At 50.0% G+C, this 17,897-nt stretch overlaps 1 protein-coding gene across 1 annotated transcript in view; it reads left to right on the top strand.

Moving 5' to 3' along the window:
- The first annotated feature begins 5,766 nt into the window (after nucleotides 1-5,766).
- Nucleotides 5,767-17,897, top strand: part of TPST2 (tyrosylprotein sulfotransferase 2) — a 65,744-nt gene continuing 53,613 nt past the window's right edge. The window contains exon 1 of the mRNA XM_021666157.2: nucleotides 5,767-5,822. The gene's annotated coding sequence lies outside the window, so the exon portion shown is untranslated. The remainder of the gene's footprint in view (nucleotides 5,823-17,897) is intronic.

Raw genomic sequence — 17,897 nt, 5'->3', positions numbered from 1 at the left:
TTGCCTTCAAAACAAAACTAAGTTTTCATTTCATCAGGTGCCCAACCCAAGAAGTGATGATGAGTTCAATATTCATAGAAACCAGTGAAGCTAGACTTCCCAAGGGGCTATGTCGCCTTCAGCCTTCTCGGGAGGCTTCTCCAAGGCAATTTTGACTGCGTGGGTTTGGCTCTAAACACTAGCTTTTTTTTTTTTTTTTTGTGGAGACAAGAGTTTCACTCTTGTTGCCCAGGCTGGAGTGCAGTGGCGAGATCTCAGCTCACTGCTATCTCCACCCACTGGGTTCAAGCAATTCTCCTGCCTCAGCCTCCCGAGTAGCTGTGATTACAGGCATGCGCCACCACGCCCAGCTAATTTTGTATTTTTAGTAGAGATGGGGGTTTCTCCATGTTGGTCAGGCCGATCTCGAACTCCCGACCTCAGGTGATCTGCCCACTTCAGCCTCCAAAAGTGCTGGGATTATAGGCATGAACCGCTGTGCCCGGCCTGGTTTTCGTTTTGTTTTGTTTTGGATGGAGTCTCACTCTGTCTCCCAGGCTGGAATGCAGTGGCACGATCTCAGCCCAACACAACCTCCACCTCCCGGGTTCAAGGGGGAGTGCCCCTAAACGCTGGCTTTAAAATACCATGTCTGGAGAAATTATGTACTTCACACTGTTTCAAGGCTAAATAGATCCCAGCTTGTGAATCTTTGAGTCGCAGGCCTTTGGAAAGGCAAAGCATGTTGATTATCGGACAGTAGCTCTCATTCTCATCGACAAGAGGCAACCCATAATAATTTAGACACTGGAGCACATGCCCAACGCCGGCAGTGTGTATATGTGGGGTGGAGGCAGGAGGGTCACCCAGAGGCATTGAGTGCTTTTGTGCCAGCATAAGATGCTGACAGACACACAGCAACTGGGGAAAAGACAAGGTTCCAGAGTGCCCTGCAGAGGTTCTAAAGAGATGAGCCTTGCTAGAGCCACACTGCCACGGCAGCCAATCACCTGGGTCAGATACTCGGGATCAGTGAATGCTTTGTAAAGCCTGGATCCCCAGCTAGGAACAATAAGCCTACATCCTTCCAGCAGGAGAAGGGAACCTGCCCACTCACCTTCACTTTCTGCCCACTACTGAGCCACTGCCTTCTAACAGTGTACTAGAAAGGGTAAGAAAGACCTGAGTTTGCGTTCCAGCTCTGACATTTACCAGCTGTTATCCTTGGCCAAATCAAATTATGTGCTGGAGCCTCTCCTTCCACACCTGTAAAATGGGAATAATGATAATAAAATACCAAAAGGTGGCCAGGCGTGGCGGCTCACATCTGTAGTTTGAGCACTTTGGGAGGCCGAGGCGGGCGGATCACGAGGTCAAGAGATCAAGACCATCCTGGTCAACATGGTAAAACCTTGTCTCTACTAAAAATAAAAATAATAATTGAAAAAATGAGCTGGGCGTGGTGGCGTGTGCCTATAATCCCAGCACTTTGGGAGGCCGAGGTGGGCAGAACGCAAGGTCAAGAGATCGAGACCATCCTGGCTAACATGGTAAAACCCTGTCTCTATTAAAAATACAAAAGAAAAAAAAAATGAGCTGGGCATGGTGGCGTATGCCTGTAATACTAGCTACTGGGGAGGCTGAGGCAGGAAAGTCACTTGAACCTGGGAGGCGGAGGTTGCAGCAAGCTGAGATTGCGCTACTGCACTCCAGCCTGGCAACAGAGCAAGACTCTGTCTCAAAAAATAAAATAAAATGAAATAAAATATGAAAAGGTTGGAAGGGGTAAATGATCAGCTTGAATATAATAATTATAAGATGTTTAGCACATACCATGCACCTGAATAAAGTGTTTTTTTGCGGCTGGTCACAGTGGCTCATGCCTGTAATCCCAGCACTTTGGGAGGCTAAGGCGGGTGGATCACCAGAGGTCAGGAATTGGAGTCCAGTGTGGCTAATATGAAGAAATCCCAGCTCTACTAACAATACAAAAATTAGCCTGGCATGGTGGTGCATGCTTGTAATCCCAGATACTCAATAGGCTGAAGCAGGAGGATTGCTTGAACCCAGGAGGCGGAGGTTTCAGTGAACCAAGATCACACCACTGTACTCCAGCCTGGGAGGCTGAGCGAGACTGTGTCTCAAAAAAATAAATAAAATAAAAATAAATAAAGTGGTTTTAAAGATATTTAATTAAAAAAAAAAAAGTAGAGACAAGGTCTCATCATGTTGTCCAGGCTGGTCTCGAACTCCTGGGTTCAAGCTATCCTCCCTCTTCAGCCTCCCGAAGTGCTGGGATTACAGGAGTGAGCCATTGAGCCTGGCCTAAAGTATAATTATTGATATAGCATCAACATCGTCTTCTTGAATGTCAGAGCCAGAAAGAGTTTTTTTTTTTTTTGAGACAGAGTCTCACTCTGTCGACAGGCACCAGGCTGGAGTGCAGTGGCGTGATCTTGGCTCACTGCAACCTCCACCTCCCAGGTTCAAGCAATTCTCCTGCCTCAGCCTCCTGAGTAGCTGGGACTACAGGTGTGTGCCACCACGCTTAGTTAATTTTTGTATTTTTAGTAGAGACGGGGTTTCACCATGTTGGCCAGGATAGTCTCTATCTCTTGACCTCGTGATCCGCCCACCTTGGCCTCCCAAAGTGCTGGGATTACAGGCGTGAGCCACCATGCTTGGCCTAGAAAGAGTTTTAGAATCAATGTGTTTTATGCTACATCTATTTTTCCTACTTTTGACAATATTGACTGAAGACCTCTTGAGTACTGGGCTTTGCCTAGACGCTGGAAAGACAGGTTGGGGAGGAAGACAGAAGAGGTATCTGCCCTAGGTGTTCCCAGCTGGGGATGTAGACAGGAGGAATCAATTATTTTGTCTGCCTTCAAAGTCACATCAAATTCCTGGGCTGCACAGTCTGGCGTCTGGTCTGCCAGGATCTCCTGGGGGACAGTTAGCCTTTCTCAAGGAGGTAACAGACAGATTGAGAAGTGAAAAGGTTCACTGAGCTAGGGGTGCTGACAGAAGCCTCAACCCCGACAAGAGGATCATTCTGATCTCCTCCTGAGTCCTGCAACTGACATCTGCCAGTTCTGTCTTCCAAACAGCTCTGGAAACAAAACACTCCCTCCATGCCCACATCCCTTCTCTGGGTTTCTAAATTATTTCAGCAGCCTCCACACCAGTTTCAGCCTGTCTCTTCTTCATGCAGCAGCCAGAGAAATCTTTGCGGAAAGTCAGGCTCACCATGCCCTTCCCTGTCTCTCCGTCACTGCAAGAGAAAGCCCTGACTCCTTCTCATGGCCCACAAAGCTCTGCGGCATCCAGCCATGCAGATCCCTCTGATCTCTTCTCTCACCTCCACCACATCCTGTCCACTGCACCTCATGCAAAGCCCCACACTTGCCTCCTTCCTGCTAAGCCTTTGCACCTGCTGGATTCTGTGATGGGTACACTCTTCCCACGTCTCCGGCATGTATGCACACCCCTGGCCCTCCCTCCCTGGACTAGGTTAATCCTGGCTGCTCCTGCCTCATCAGTTACAGGTGATGGCTTCACTGTGGAGGGCTGTTGAAGGATTTAGCTTTCCCTACTTAGACACAGGACCCTTGTCTCCATTAGCTGCTGAATCTGTGCCTAGCACAGCGAGCCCAAGAAATGCCATTGCTAGAATGTTATTAAGCAAATGCCCCCATTCAGACCTCTTCCTCTGATCTCCATTTTTTTCATCCACAAAAGGACATTATAGACCACCCTGCTGGTGTTTAGTCTATGTGTCTATCAGATCAGTCACATGAAGTCTCTAACATGCATGCAATAAACATAATATAATACTGTTTCATTGTTTCCAGATCAGCAATGGCTAGCTCCATGGAGGCAGCTTTGTCAGTCCCAGCATTTTCCATATGGCGGGCACCAACTATTTATTGAACACATGCATCAATTAATAAATGAGCAATGAATGAACACATGGCTAGCCATGGGCAAATTACTTAATATCTGTGTGCCTTAGTTTCTCTCTCTTGCTGTGTGTGTATGTATGTATAGTCACCCAAGGTGGAGTGCAGTGGTGTGATCTCTACTCACTTCAACCTCTGCCTCTTGGGTTCAAGCAATTCTCTTGCCTCAGCCTCCCAAGTAGGGGGATTACAGGTGAGCAGCACCATGCCCCAATCATTTTTGTATTTATTATTTTTTCTTTTTGAGATGGTGTCTGGCTCTGTCGCCCAGACTGGAGTGCAGTGGTGAGAACTTGGCTCACTGGAACTTCTACCTCCTGGGTTCAAGCGGTTCTCCTGCCTCAGCCTCCTGAGTAGCTAGGACTATAGGCGCATGTCACCACACTAGACTAATTTTTGTATTTTTAGTAAAGACAGGGTTTCACCACATTGGTCAGGCTGGTCTTGAACTCCTGACCTCGTGATCTGCCCTCCTCGGCCTCTCAAAGTGCTGGGATTACATTTTTTTTTTTTTTTTTCTGAGATAGAGTCTCACTCTGTTGCCCAGGCTGGAGTGCAGTGGAGTAATCTCAGCTCACTGCAACCCTTGCCTCCTGGGTTCAAACGATCGATTTTCCTGTTTCAGCCTCCTGAGTAGCTGGGACTACATGTGCACACCAACCCCCTCCCCCCCCAGCTAATTTTTGTATTTTTAGTAGAGACGGGGTTTTGCCATGTTGGCCAGGCTGCTGTCGATCTCCTGACCTCAGGTGATGGACCCGCCTCGGTCTCTCAAAGTCAATTTTTGTATTTTTAGTAGAGACAGGGTTTCACCATTTTGGCCAGGCTGGTCTTGAACTCCTGGCCTCAAGTGATCAGCCTACCTTGGCCTCCCAATGTGCTGGAATTAAGAGGTGTGAGCCACTGCACCTGGTCCAGAAATTTATTTTAAGCATATAATATACACATATGGCAAATAGAAAGTTAAAAAAGAACAAAGTTAAAAAAGAACAAAGAACCAGGGTTCACAGTGAAAAGTAAACCTGCATGCCTACCCTACCTTTTCTTCAGGTATTCAGTGCACAGGCATATGATGCATAGATAGGTCTATTATTTTTCCAATTTTACACATGAAGAAACAGAAGCACTGAAAGGTTATAGCCAGGAGTTTTATTTCATTCATGTATATCAGGGTTTCTCAACCCCTATGCTATTTGGCATTTTTTGCTGGATGTTTCTTTGCTGGGGTAGTGGCAGGGGCGGGGTGGAAAGGGTGCCTTGTGCACTGCAGAACGTTTAGCAGCATCTCGGGCCTCTACTCACTAGATGCCGGTGGCACCTCTCCACTTCCCCAGTTATGACAACCAAAAATACTTCAGATATTGCCAAATGTCGGGGTGGTGGAGGGATGTCAGGGCAAAATCACCCCCTCCCAAACCACTGATGTGTATGAATATACATTAGACCACTTTCTTTTTCCTGTGTTTTACACAAACAATCGCCCAAATACACCCCGCTGCGGGGCTACTTTTCATTTCTTTTCTTATACCACTTTTTGGTGACCATTCCACTTCACTGCTTACAGGCAGAAGGGAACTTCTCTTCAACAGAGCTGTCTGGGAGAAGTGGTGAGCTGCCCATCCTAGGGGTAAGCCAGCGTGCAGACAGGCGCTTCCAGGGCGGCGGGGCCGGGAAACTCCCGGGGTAGCCTCTGCTCACCTCGTGGTCCCGAGGCGGAGTGGAGGGGGCGGAGCGTGGGCGGGGCCGCGTCTCGGGAACGCCCCCGTACGTCACGGCGCCGCGGCCCCGCCCCCGCGCGGGCACCTCCCCCTCCCCCGGCCGGGGTGGCTGGAGAGCCGGGAGTCGCTGGGATCGCGGGGCAGCCTTGCCGCGCCTGGCACGGTAGGTGGCCCCGGGGCGGCGCGGGGGGCCTCGTGCCGCAGCCGGAGGCGCGGGCGCGGGGCGCGTGCGCGTCGGTCTCCGGCGCCCGGCAGCTCTCTGTCCTGGCGGCTGCCTCCGGGCCCGGCGCGGCTGCTGGGGCTCCGGGGCTGGGAGCTGGGAGCTAGGAGGCAGGCAGGCGGCGCGGGCGGGCGGTCTGGGATCCGCACCCACCCGGCGTCCCGAGCGCTTTCCGCGGGGTGAGGCACCCAGCGGGCCCGGGTTACCGGGCTTCCCGCTTCGGACCCAGCGCCTGGGAGACGCGCAGCGTCTGTTGCGGGGGGACTGGGAAGGAGGGCGGCGCGTCCCCGCCTTCGGAGTCCCCAACCCCGCCCAGGCGCGCGGGGACCCCCCCAGGCGGGCGGCGGGGCGTGTGGAAGTTAACTTGCGGCCGCCGTGGAGTTGCGAGGAGCTTCAGAAGTGGAGGCGTGGGGGGGGGTGGTGTGCGGAAATCGCCGGCCGGGGAGGTGGGCGTCGGGAGCACGGGGTTGGGGAGCCCTAGTGAACTTGGAGGTCACTCGGGGGGAGCGGAGCAGAATTTGACCTGAGGATCCCACCCCTTCACCCCCAAACGCCTCTCCGCAACCTCCGCTTCTCAGTGTGAGCTGGATGGGAGGTGCCCGGAAAGCCGGGGCTGGGAGGGAGGGGAGCAGGGGACCGGGAGCATGGGCTCAGACACCGAGCACGCCTGACCTGGCAAAGTCGTTATTAGATGGGACAGAGGCCGAGGTCTGGCTTTCTCACTCAAAGGCCCATTCACTAGGGAAGGAACCATTCACTTCGGCACAGTCATTAGAAAGCACCATGCCTAACATCTTGCCCCCTTCCCCTTTTACAGATGGGAAGACTGAGGCTTGGAGAGGTCACCTGCCCATGGTCCTAGGACCCACAGCTAGGATATGTAGAGCTGAAACTCACCCACAGGCCTCCTGACTTAATGTCCTATGGGGATGTTGAGGAGGCGGGCTGGTGAACTCCTGCTTATCCTACAGAAGCCCCCTCAGGCAGCACCTCCTCCGAGAAGCCTTCCTTAGCATTCTCCTGGTATTGTTGGGTGCTTCCTGTTTTGAACCCCACAGAGGTACCTGGCCCTTTTTCTAACTTTCCAACAGACATTCCCTTGCATATCTGTCTGCGGGACTGGGCTGTGGGCGAACACCTCTCCCTAGCCTCCATCTGATACTCCTTTCATCCCAGCAGGTGGTCTGATGGTGAAGGCAGGCTTCTGGATTTGAACAGATCTGTGACTCACACTGGATTTGGTAGCGATGTGGTCCGGGCAACCCATTTTCCTTCTGCTCTAGTCTAGTAAAGCTAGGTTTATTTCATGGTCCTAAAGGAATTGTTACATCATTTCTGAATCCCCCCACCCTACTGAACCCCAATTGTACTATTATTTACTTAATATGCATCTTTGTATCACCTGATTTTTTTAAACATCTCAAGCAAACTTTTTATAACAGCTTTGTTGAAATACAATTCACATGCCATACAATTCACCCTTTTAAAGTACCTGTTTCAGTAGTTTTTAGGATACTCAGAGTTCTGAAGCCATCACCACTATCTAATTTTAGAACATTTTTATCATGCGCAAAAGAAACACTGTTTCACAGTCACTCCCTAATCCTTTCTTCCCCTTACCCACTTTCAAATTCTCTGTGAATTTGTCTGTGCTGGACATTTCATATCCTATGTGGCCTTTTGTATCTGGTGCTTTTCACTTCAGACAATGTTTCTAAGGTTCAGTCTCTTGTAGCATGTATCAGTACTTCATTCCTGTTTTTTTTTTTTAAGTACTTCATTTTTACAGCTGAATAATATTCTATTATATGGATATACCACATTCTATCCATTTATCAGTTGATGGACATTTGGGTTTCTTATTTTTGTCTGAGTAATGCTGCTATGAACATTCATGTACAGGTCTTTGGACATACATTTTCAGTTCTCTCAGGTATATTTGTAGGAGTGGAATGGCTGGGTCATAGGTAACTTTAACTTTTAAAAAATATTTATTTATTTATTTTATTACTCATTTATTTATTTTGTAGAGATGGGGTTCTCACTATGTTGCCCAGGCTAGTCTTGAACTTCTGGTCTCAATCGATCCTCTCACCTCAGCCTCCTAAAGTGCTGGGATTATAGATGTGAGCCACCCCACCCAGGTTTAATCTTTGAGGACCTGCCAGACTATTTCTTCAGAACAGCTGTACCATTATATATTCCCACCACCAGTGTATGAGGGTTCCAGTAATCTTAAATACATTTAGTGTTCTCTGAAGCAGTCATAATCCTTGAAATCACTGGCTTTGATGTGTTAGTTATAAACTATTTTCAGGCTGGACGCGGTGGCTCACACCTGTAATCCCAGCACTTTGGGAGCTGAAGTGGGCAGATCATCTGAGGTCAGGAGTTCGAGACCAGCCTGTCCAACGTGATGAAACCTCGTCTCTACTAAATATACAAAAATTAGCCGGATGTGGTGGCACTTGTAATCCCAGCTACTCAGGAGGCTGAGGCGGGAGAATCACTTCAACCTAGGAGTTGGAGGTTGCAGTAAGCCAAGATCGATTGCACTCCAGCCTGAGTGACAGAGCGAGACTTTGTCTCAAAAAAAATGTTTTTTTTATTTTTTATTTTTATTTTATTTATTTTTTTGAGACAGGGTCTCACTCTGTCTCCCAGGCTGGAGTGCAGTGACACGATATTGGCTCACTGCAGCCTCCGCCTCCTGGGTTCAAACCATCCTTTCACTTCAGCCTCCCTAGTAGCTGGGACTACAGGCATGCACCACTACACCTGGCTAATTTTTGTATTTTTAGTAGAGATGGGGTTTTACCATGTTGGACAGGCTGGTCTCGAACTCCTGACCTCAGGTAATTCACCCACCTCGGCCTCCCAAAGTGCTGGGATTACAGGCGTGAGCTACCGTGCCCTGCTTGTTTTCTAATACACAATACATTAAGTGCCTCAACAACAGAATGAAGGGTGTCCTGCAGGTCATGAGGAACGTCTCTGGGGTCATCCATTAGGGAAAGAGATCAGTCCTATAGAGTGGTTATTCCGGGCATGCGTACACTTCAGTTCTTCCTAGCAACAGTGAAAATACTGAAGCGAGGGGAGGCTGCGTAGGACCCATTGACTCACAGAGCCCACCCCAGCAGCTGGCACACAGTATTAGGAGGGGCTGATAGGAAGGCGGAAGCTGCTCGGATCTTCCCACCCCAGGCCAGCCTGGAGCCCCCTTGCCAGCTGAGGCTTTATAGAGGCCAGGGAGACCCTTTATGGCTTGCCTAGACCATAATTGAAAGGGAAGACTTGTCCTTTGACTCCAAAATTAAGTCTGGTCCTGCCCACACCCTATCTGGACCCCCCACACTACTCTGAAGGTGACATCTCTGGGGGGCCTCAGGAGGGTCCTGTGTGAGTTGGTGCTTAGTTCTTTTTTTTTTTTTTTTCTTGTTCTTGAGATGGACTCTTGCTCTGTCACCCAGGTTGGAGTGCAGTGGTGCCATCTCAGCTCACTGCGACCTCCGCCTCCCAGATTCAGGTGATTCTCTTGCCTCAGCCTCCCAAGTAACTGAGACTACAGGTGCGTGCCACCACATCCAGCAAATTTTTGTATTTTTAGTAGTAGAGACGGGATTTCACCATGTTGGCCAGGATGGTCTCCATCTCTTGACCTCATGATCCACCCACCTCGGCCTCCCAAAGTGCTGGGAGTACAGGCATGAGCCACCGTGCCCGGCTGAGTTGGTGTTTATTTCAAGAGGAGCCACCCCCCAGGCCTGAGATGAGCAGTCCTGAGTTATAGACGCTTCATCTGTGAACAGTCTGCAGACACGTCCTCCCCCTCCTCTCAGCATCTTCCCCACCCCTAGGACCCTGCGTCTTTTCCTTCACACTCTTTGCTTCTGCAAGAGGCTGCGCAGGAAGGACTCAGGTCAGAGCCCCAAGTGTTCACAGAGGAAGAGTTCCTTGAAGGTAGGTAGTTCACCCCAGGTTGAACCTGTACTCTGCTGGTTCGGGAACTTAAACCAGTGCTCCTCTGCATGTTCCAGTTTCCTGGCAACTTGGTTCATTTGGGCAGCTGCTGTTTGGGAACTGTGTTAAGACCACGCCTCCCAGCTGCTGTATTTGGCACCTCGTGATTTTATTCTTTTTTACATACTTGCCTTTCCTTGTCCTTTTAAAATCCTGAATTCCTGTGCATTAAGAAGGCAGCCTAGGCCAGGTGCATGGCTCATGCTTATAATCCCAGAACTTTTGGAGGCTGAGGTGGGCGGATTGGTTGAGCCCAGGAGTTCGAGACCAGCCTGGACAATGTAGTGAGACTCCATCTCTACAAAAAATACAAAAATTAGCCAGGCATGGTGGTGCACACCTGTAGTCCTAGCTACTTGGGAGGCCGAGGTGACAAGGCCAGATTGTTGGGTATTAGGTCAATACACAAAAATCCATTAAATATTTAAAAAGAAAAGAAAAGAAAGCAGCCTAGGGACATGGAGACAGGGTGGGAAGGCTCTCTAGGCAAGGAACTGCCCCTCTCTGGGTCTCAGTGTACCCTACTGAGGAATGGGCATAGACCATTCAGAACTAAGATGTGGTAGCACCTTGGCATCGGTTAGCCTGTTGAAATGTATTATTGATGTGACTTTGTGGGGGAATTTGTAGCAAGAGTGGCAGGTCAGATACAACTTCACAGCCTGGGGTTGGTAACCAGAATGTACCTTTTCGGAAACATGGGTGTGACTTGTGTGGCTTTGATGCCCCACGTGGCACCAGGGAAGCTTCTCCAGGTAGCAGCAGCTCCTGCTCCCACACTTGGTGCCTGTTCCTATTGCTTGCAAGTCCCCTTGCTCTCTGAGGACCTGTATGTGCCCTGTCTGGGGCCGCTCCCTATGTCTGGTATGACTGCCCCCTCCCTTGTCACTCTCAGAACTCCCCCACCCCCGACTGCAGCCAAAAGAGGATTTGTGGGAATGATTCATTCAGAGCTGCCTGAGATCTTGGCCAAGCCCCAGAAATTGCAGGGAAGGACCTCAGAGGGCAGTGCCCACAGGCCATAGGGAACGTCTGGGGCCGATGGCCCGGAGAGGAACATCTTATCCTGTGTGCTCAGATGGCGGGCAGCCAGCCCGTCTGCTGAGTGACTTTTTGCATCAGTTAGACTTTTGACCCGGGCTTCTGCAGCCGGAAAGCAGGCAGTGGCCCAGAAAGCAGGCAGTGTGATAGGGAGCTGGGGCACTGGCCTGTGTTAGAATCTGGGTGCTCCACGTCCTTCTGGGGCTGGTTGGCTGTTTCTCTGTGCTTTGATTTTCTCATCTGCTGAATACAGGTAGAAGTAGGTCCTACCTCCCAGAGGGGTTGGATGGAAGGGAATGGTAGTAAAGCACTTACCCTGGTATCAGGCAAAAGCTGAGGCCCTGGGGTTAGACAGGCTCCTTGGAATTTTTTTTTCATTTTTATTTTTTGAGATTGAGTCTTGCTGTGTCGCCCAGGCTGGAGTGCGATAGTGTGATCTCTGCTCACCACAGCCTCTGCCTCCTGGGTTCAAGCGATTCTCCTGCCCCAGCCTCCAGAGTAGCTCGGATTATAGGTGCGCACCACCATGCCCGGCTAACTTTCTGTATTTTTAATAGAGACAGGGTTTCGCCATGTTGGGCAGGCTGGTCTGGAACTCCCGACCTTGTGATCCACCAATCTCAGCCTCCCAAAGTGCTGGGATTACAGATGTGAGGCATTGCACCCGACCAGGCTCTTTGGAATTTTGAACATATTCTTTTGTGAACTTTAGTTCTTCCATCTGTCAAAAGGCAACAGTTATAAATATGTCCATATCAACAGGGCTTGCTAGGTGCCGGAAACTGTTCGAGGGACTTTATGTGCTTTAACTCATTTAATTCTCCCAACAGCCATATGAGGTGAACAGGCTGAGGCGCAGAGAGGTGAAGCAATTTGCACAAGGTCACCCAGCTAGGAAGTGGAAAACGTAGGATTTGGATTCAGAGTTTCTCTCTTTTTTTTTGGGTTTGTTTTCTTTTTTCTCTTTATTTTTTTTTTGAGGCAGTGTCTTGCTCTGTTGCCTAGGCTGGAGCGCAGTAGCACTATCATAGCTCACTCTAACCTTGAACTCCTGGGCTCAATCGATCCACCTCAGCCTCGAGCGCTGGGGTTACAGGCATGAGTCACCACACCTAGCCCATCCCTGCACTCTTAATTCTCATTCTTACCCCTTCCTGATATCCCATCTTAAGGCCTAACATAGAAAGCACAGAGAAAATGTCAGGTGTTGTCATAACTATTCTGAATAAATACTGATTCCTTCTCCATGCCTCTGTCCACATTCCTTCCCTGACGGACAGAACACACAGGTCTCTTGGCTTCTGAAGTCCAGATTCACACCCACCCACTCCTCCCCCCTCCCTCTGTTCCTCCCACTCCCATGCTTTCATGCACAGCGGAGCTTGGAAGCAGCCAAGTCCCAACTCTTCCTCCAGATTGCTGTGTGACATTGGGCAAGGTGCTGACCCTCTCGGAGCCCCAGTTTCCCTCCATGTTAAATGGGTGGGTTTACCCTGCTGCTTGTGTTTTGTTGAGCTCCCATGCTATGTGTGGGTTTTTAAAATTGAGCAACATTCAAACATTTCTAGAGAAAAATTCTGATTCCTCATTTCTCTTGGAAACTCAGGAGCTTGGGCCAAACTGGAGTGGCCTGAAGCTGCCTCGTAGGTGGCCTGGGCTCTCCTGGTCACTGTGTTCCCCCACTCCCCACTGTCACATAAGTGTGGCTCTTCAGGGGATCTGAGGACGCCTCAGGCCTGCCTGGTGCCACTTGAAGAAGCTGTTTCATCCCTTTAAAAACCCTTGTTTTTTTTGACCACTGGTTTTGACGTTCTCCAAGAGCCCTTCCCACTCTGTTTCTAGGACATTGGAGGTTGTCTGAGGCCTCCCAATACCCTGTCTGCCATTTTAAGCCCTCAAGTCTTTTTTTTTTTTGAGATAGAGTCTTGTTCTGTCACCCAGGCTGGAGTGCAATAGCACAATCTTGGCTAACTGCAAACTCCACCTCCTGGGTTCAAGCAATTCTCCTGCCTCAGCCTTACGAGTAGCTGAGATTACAGGTGCCTGGCTAATTTTTGTATTTTTTGGTAGAGACGGGGTTTTGCCATATTGGCCAGGCTGGTCTCGAATTCCTCACCTCAAGTCCCTGCCTTGGCCTCCCAAAGTGCTGGGATTACAGGTTTCAGCCACCGCGCCTGACCTTTTTTTTTTCTTTTTTAAGACGGTGCCTCGCTTTGTTGCCCAAGCTGGAGTGCAGTGGCATGATCTTGGCTCACTGCAACCTCTGCCTCCCAGGTTTAAGTGATCCTCCCACCTCAGCCTCCCAGAGTACTGGGACTATAGGCATAAACCACCATAGCCAGCTAAGGCTTTTAACATACATGGAGTTTGTCCCCTTTGCACACTCCCTGGGTGAGGGGCTCCTGTCTCTGGGCGCTAGGGTGCCCCCTAACCTGGCACAGGTCCCCACCTAACTGCTGGTCCCCACAGTGAGATACCTGAGACCAGCCGATGTCCCTGTGCTGTGAGCACTGGCAAGTGTGGGTCTGTGATTCTCACACATGTGCGTCAGCCACATGGCTACCTACCGGGACACCGTTCCACACTCTTGTGTCCTCACAAGTTACCAGACTTGCATTTGTTATTGACCACGCCATTTCCCAGAAGCGGAGCCTTGGAAATTGTCACTTTCCTGAGGTCACATGGGCCTGAGATGGCAGCACCGTGACTCAAAGCCTGTCTGATCAACTTCAGAGGCTGCCAGTGGAAGCCGTGCCTTGATCCCAGCACTGCATGGATAGCCACTGAGTGATGTCTTCCCCTAGAATAAGGACATGTGGCAGGTTCTTAGCTGAATGTTGGGGTGCAAGATATTTTTTTTTGTGGGGGACAGAGTCTTGCTCTGTCACCAGACTGGAGTACAATGCACGATCTTGGCTCACTGCAACCTCCACCTCCCCGGTTCAAGCAATTCTCCTGCTTCAGCCTCCTGAGTAGCTGGGACCACAAGTGCGCGCCACCATGCCCAGCTAATTTTTTTGCATTTTTAGTAGAGACAGGGTTTCACCATGTTGGCCAGGATGGTCTCAATCTCTTGACCTCATGATCCGCCCGCCTCAGCCTCCCAAAGTGCTGGGATTACAGGTGTGAGCCACAGCACCCGGCTAGGGCACAAGATTTAAGAAGCAGTGAGGTCCTAGTTGTCCTGGAGTTTACGTTCTGGTGGAGACATCAGGCAAGAAAAAGCAGCCACAGACAATCTATGTGAGATGTCAACCTATGAAGTTGAGTTACTCAGGCCTCTCAGATCTTAACATGCATATGAACCCCTGGGGATTTTTTTTTTTTTTTTTTTTTTTGAGACAGAGTTTTGCACTTGTTGCCCAGGCTGGAGTGCAATGGCAGGCATGGTCTTGGCTCACCTTAACCTCCGCCTCCCAGGTCAAGTGATTCTCCTGCCTCAGCCTCCCAAGTAGCTGAGATTACAGACTTGTGACACCACACCCGGCTAATTTTTGTATTTTTAGTAGAGACGGGATTTCACCATGTTGGCCATCCTCAAACTCCTGACCTCAAGTGATCTGCCTGCCTTGTCCTCCTAAAGTGCTAGGATTACAGGCACGAGCCACTGCGCCCGGCCAAGGTGCAGATTCTGATGAGCAGGTTTGGGACAGAGACCAAGACTGTGTTTCTAACTGGCTTCCAGGGGCCTCTGATGGTGCTTGTCTAAAGACCACATGTGGGATAGTGAGGACTTGGATTAGAAATGGTCAGATGACCATTCATAGGCCACATCTGGCCCACTACCTGTATTTGTAAATAAAGTTTTATTGAAACACAGTCATGCTTATTTATTGACATTCTGTCTGTGGCTGCTGTTGTGCAGCAAAAGCAGAGTGGAGTAGTTGTGATGGAGACCATAGGGCCCACATTGCTGGCGTTTGAAGACAAAGTCTGCCAATTGCTTTTCTAATCATCTTTTGGGTCCCTACAAGTTATAAAACTGGTTTGGTGAGTGTTAGACGCTAATAACAATAATAATGATTGCAGTTAAGATTTGAATGCTTTCTGGGTACTCAGCTCTTTATATTTGTTTTTCTTAGCTCGGTTCTATCATAGGCAGTACTATCGTCTCCATTTTACAGGCAAGAAAACTGAATAGAGGCTTGATCATTGGCCCAGAGTTTATGGACCAGTGAGTGGATGAGGCCAATTTGAGTCAAGTCGCCTGATTCTTATTGGACAGAAGCTTCTGCCTGGAACTTTTCTCCAGAGCACAGAGAGGGTTTTGTTTTGATTTCCTTCAGTCCCAGAGTGTTCTAGTGCTTTCATTTCTTTCTCTATCCATTCTCCTGTTTACTTCACAAATACCTGTGCAGTCTGTGCTGGAAGTTTGCGGAGCTTGCTGGGATCTGAGAGGATGGGGGGACTAGGATGGGGTCCCAGCCCTGCACATTCCATGGGGTGGGCAGGGAAGCAACACCAGAAGCCACACAGGTTGCTGAGCACCGTGGGGTATACTGGTACAGGGACAGGAGGCAATCAGGGAAGGCTTCTTGGAGGAAGGGGTGCAAGTGATGCCAGTAGGAGTTAGCTTTGTAGAGGAGGTCAGGAAAGGTTTTCCAAGGAGAGAGAATCACAGGTGCAAAAGTTTGGAGGTGTGAGACCCTGTGGCCTGGTGTGTTTGGTAGAGTTCAGGGCACAAAGACTATAGTGTGTTTGTGTGTGTGTGTTGAGGGTTGGGGGAATTGGTGGTATTATAATAAAATTGGAAGTCAGCAGGCGTTAAGTCACAACAGAGCCTCAAAGCGATGCCAGAGGACTTGAATTTCTCCCTGGCGGCTGCTGTTGCCTAGTTTGAAGTGCTAAATCACAGAGTCAAAGCCTTCCTCCCCACCCTCTCATGACTTTCTGGAGAAAGCCTCCATTAGGTGCTAACCGTCTTTAGTGCTTCTCCCAGACTCCTTGTTTAACCAGGATCGGGCACAGCAGGCTCCTTGGGGATCTTTCCTTAGACTGGCAGCCGTCTCCAGCCAGGAGGCATAAAAAAGCTTTGCTTCCTTTGATTTTATTTTTGCAGTGACTTTTTAATTAGGACTTTTTTTTTTTCAGAGACGAGTCTTGCTCTGTCACCCAGGCTGGAGTGCAGTGGTGCAATCTCGGCTCACTGCAACCTCCGTCTTCTGGATTCTAGCAATTCTCCTGCCTCAGCCTCCCAAGCAGCTGGGACTACAGGGGCACGCTGCCATGCCTGGCTAATTTTGTTAAATTTTTAGTAGAGAAGGGTTTCACCTTGTTGCCCAGGCTGGTCTCAAACTGCTGAGCTCAGGCAATCCACCCACCTCGGCCTCCCAAAGTGGTAGGATTACAGGCATGAACCACTGTGCCTGGCAGTTAGGGCATGTTTTTAATTTAAGATAGTGGATTATAGTTTCCCTTGAAAATATGTTTTAAAAATATTGAATCCATGGAACAAAAATGAATAAGACTAAAGGGGGTTCTGGATGTAATTAACATTGTGAAGGTGGTCTTCAGCAGGTTGGAACTTGGAGGGCCCCATGACAGGTTACCCTTCTTCCCTGGAACCCCAGGGACCTTGACTGAAGGGCAGCACAGCTGTGTAGCTAAGATACGGGTACAGGGATGTACGTGTCTGTCAGTGGTGTGGGAGCTGAGCTTCCTGCTCCAGGCTGCTTCTGCTCCGTATCTCTCCTCTGTCTGGTCTTCTGCTGCTTTTTTTTTCTGAGATGCTCTTGCTCTGTTGCCCAAGCTGGAGTGCAATGGTGCAATCATAGCTCACTGCCGCCTTGAACACCTAGGCTCAAGCAATTCTCCCTGCCTCAGCCTCTCGAGCAGCTTGGACCTAGAGCTACAGACCACCACACCTGGCTCATTTTTCATTTTTTGTAAAAATGGGGTCTCACTATGTTGCCCAGGCTGGTCTTGAACTCCTGGGCTCAAGCAATCCACCCGCCTCAGCCTCCTAAAGTGCCGAGATTACAGACATGAGCTGCTGTACCCAACTCATCTTCGTCTCTATATTTGTCTCTTCCTGCATCTCTCCCTTCCACCCATCTCCCTGACTCACTTCTTTCCCTGTCGCTCACCCCTTCTGTCTCACACCCATCTTGCCTCTCCTCTGACTCTGTCTCTCCCCACCTATCTCCTGTCTCTATCTCCTTCTGTCTCTGCCTCTCTCTTCTCTGTCTCTCTCTTCTTCCACCCCCACCTACACCACTTCCCCCTTCCTTCCTACCGCTGACCCCAAGCACACACACGTGGCAGCACAGCCCTTCCTTTCTCTCATTAGAAGCTTTTCTTCCCACTTGCCTTGGCTGCTGAGTGACGTCCTGCCACAGAACCATCCTGACCTTTGCAGAGCCTCTAGGGGCTGAGCCAGGAACCCCTGGAGGTGTGAGAGAGTGGTAGCAGCTACTTCCCAGGTAGAAGACAGAGGCCCTGTGAAGTCAGGCACCTGGCAGGACTGCCCTGCGGGGCCGTGGTTCCTCCTCCTCAACCCACGTCCTTTCCACGCCCCCAGGGCCCAGGGCTGTAGGGGAAGAAGAGGAAGCCTGGGCTAGCAGCAGGAGGGCAGATGCTGCTTTTGGTCTGATTTGCTTTGGGATGCTGGGGGAGTGTCGGCAACTCTGCCTCTGAGTGCTCCTGGAAGCTGCACCCAGTAGGTGCCTTTGCCCTTCGTTCTGCTACGTGGTCATTGCTCTGCTCAAGTGCACAGTAGGCCAGCAGTGCAAATTTGATAGCTAAGAGTTTGGGGGAGAAAAACAAGATTAGAAATTGAGTCTTGCTTCCAGGCCAGGCATGGTGGCTCACACCCATAATCCCAGTACTCTGGGAGCCCAGTGCAGGCGGATCGCTTGCATGAGTTCAGGGGTTCAAGACCAGCCTGGGCAACATGGCTAAACCCTGTCTCTACAAAAAAGTACAAAAATCAGCCGGGCATGGTGGTGCATGCTT

Source organism: Aotus nancymaae, unplaced genomic scaffold (genome assembly GCF_030222135.1).
Source record: "Aotus nancymaae isolate 86718 unplaced genomic scaffold, 86718_ANA_hifiasm-v0.15.2.pri h1tg000076l, whole genome shotgun sequence".
NCBI classification, from domain to species: domain Eukaryota; kingdom Metazoa; phylum Chordata; class Mammalia; order Primates; family Aotidae; genus Aotus; species Aotus nancymaae.
The sequence above is the reverse complement of the archived record's forward strand: the minus strand, read 5'-3'. Positions and strand labels throughout refer to the sequence as shown.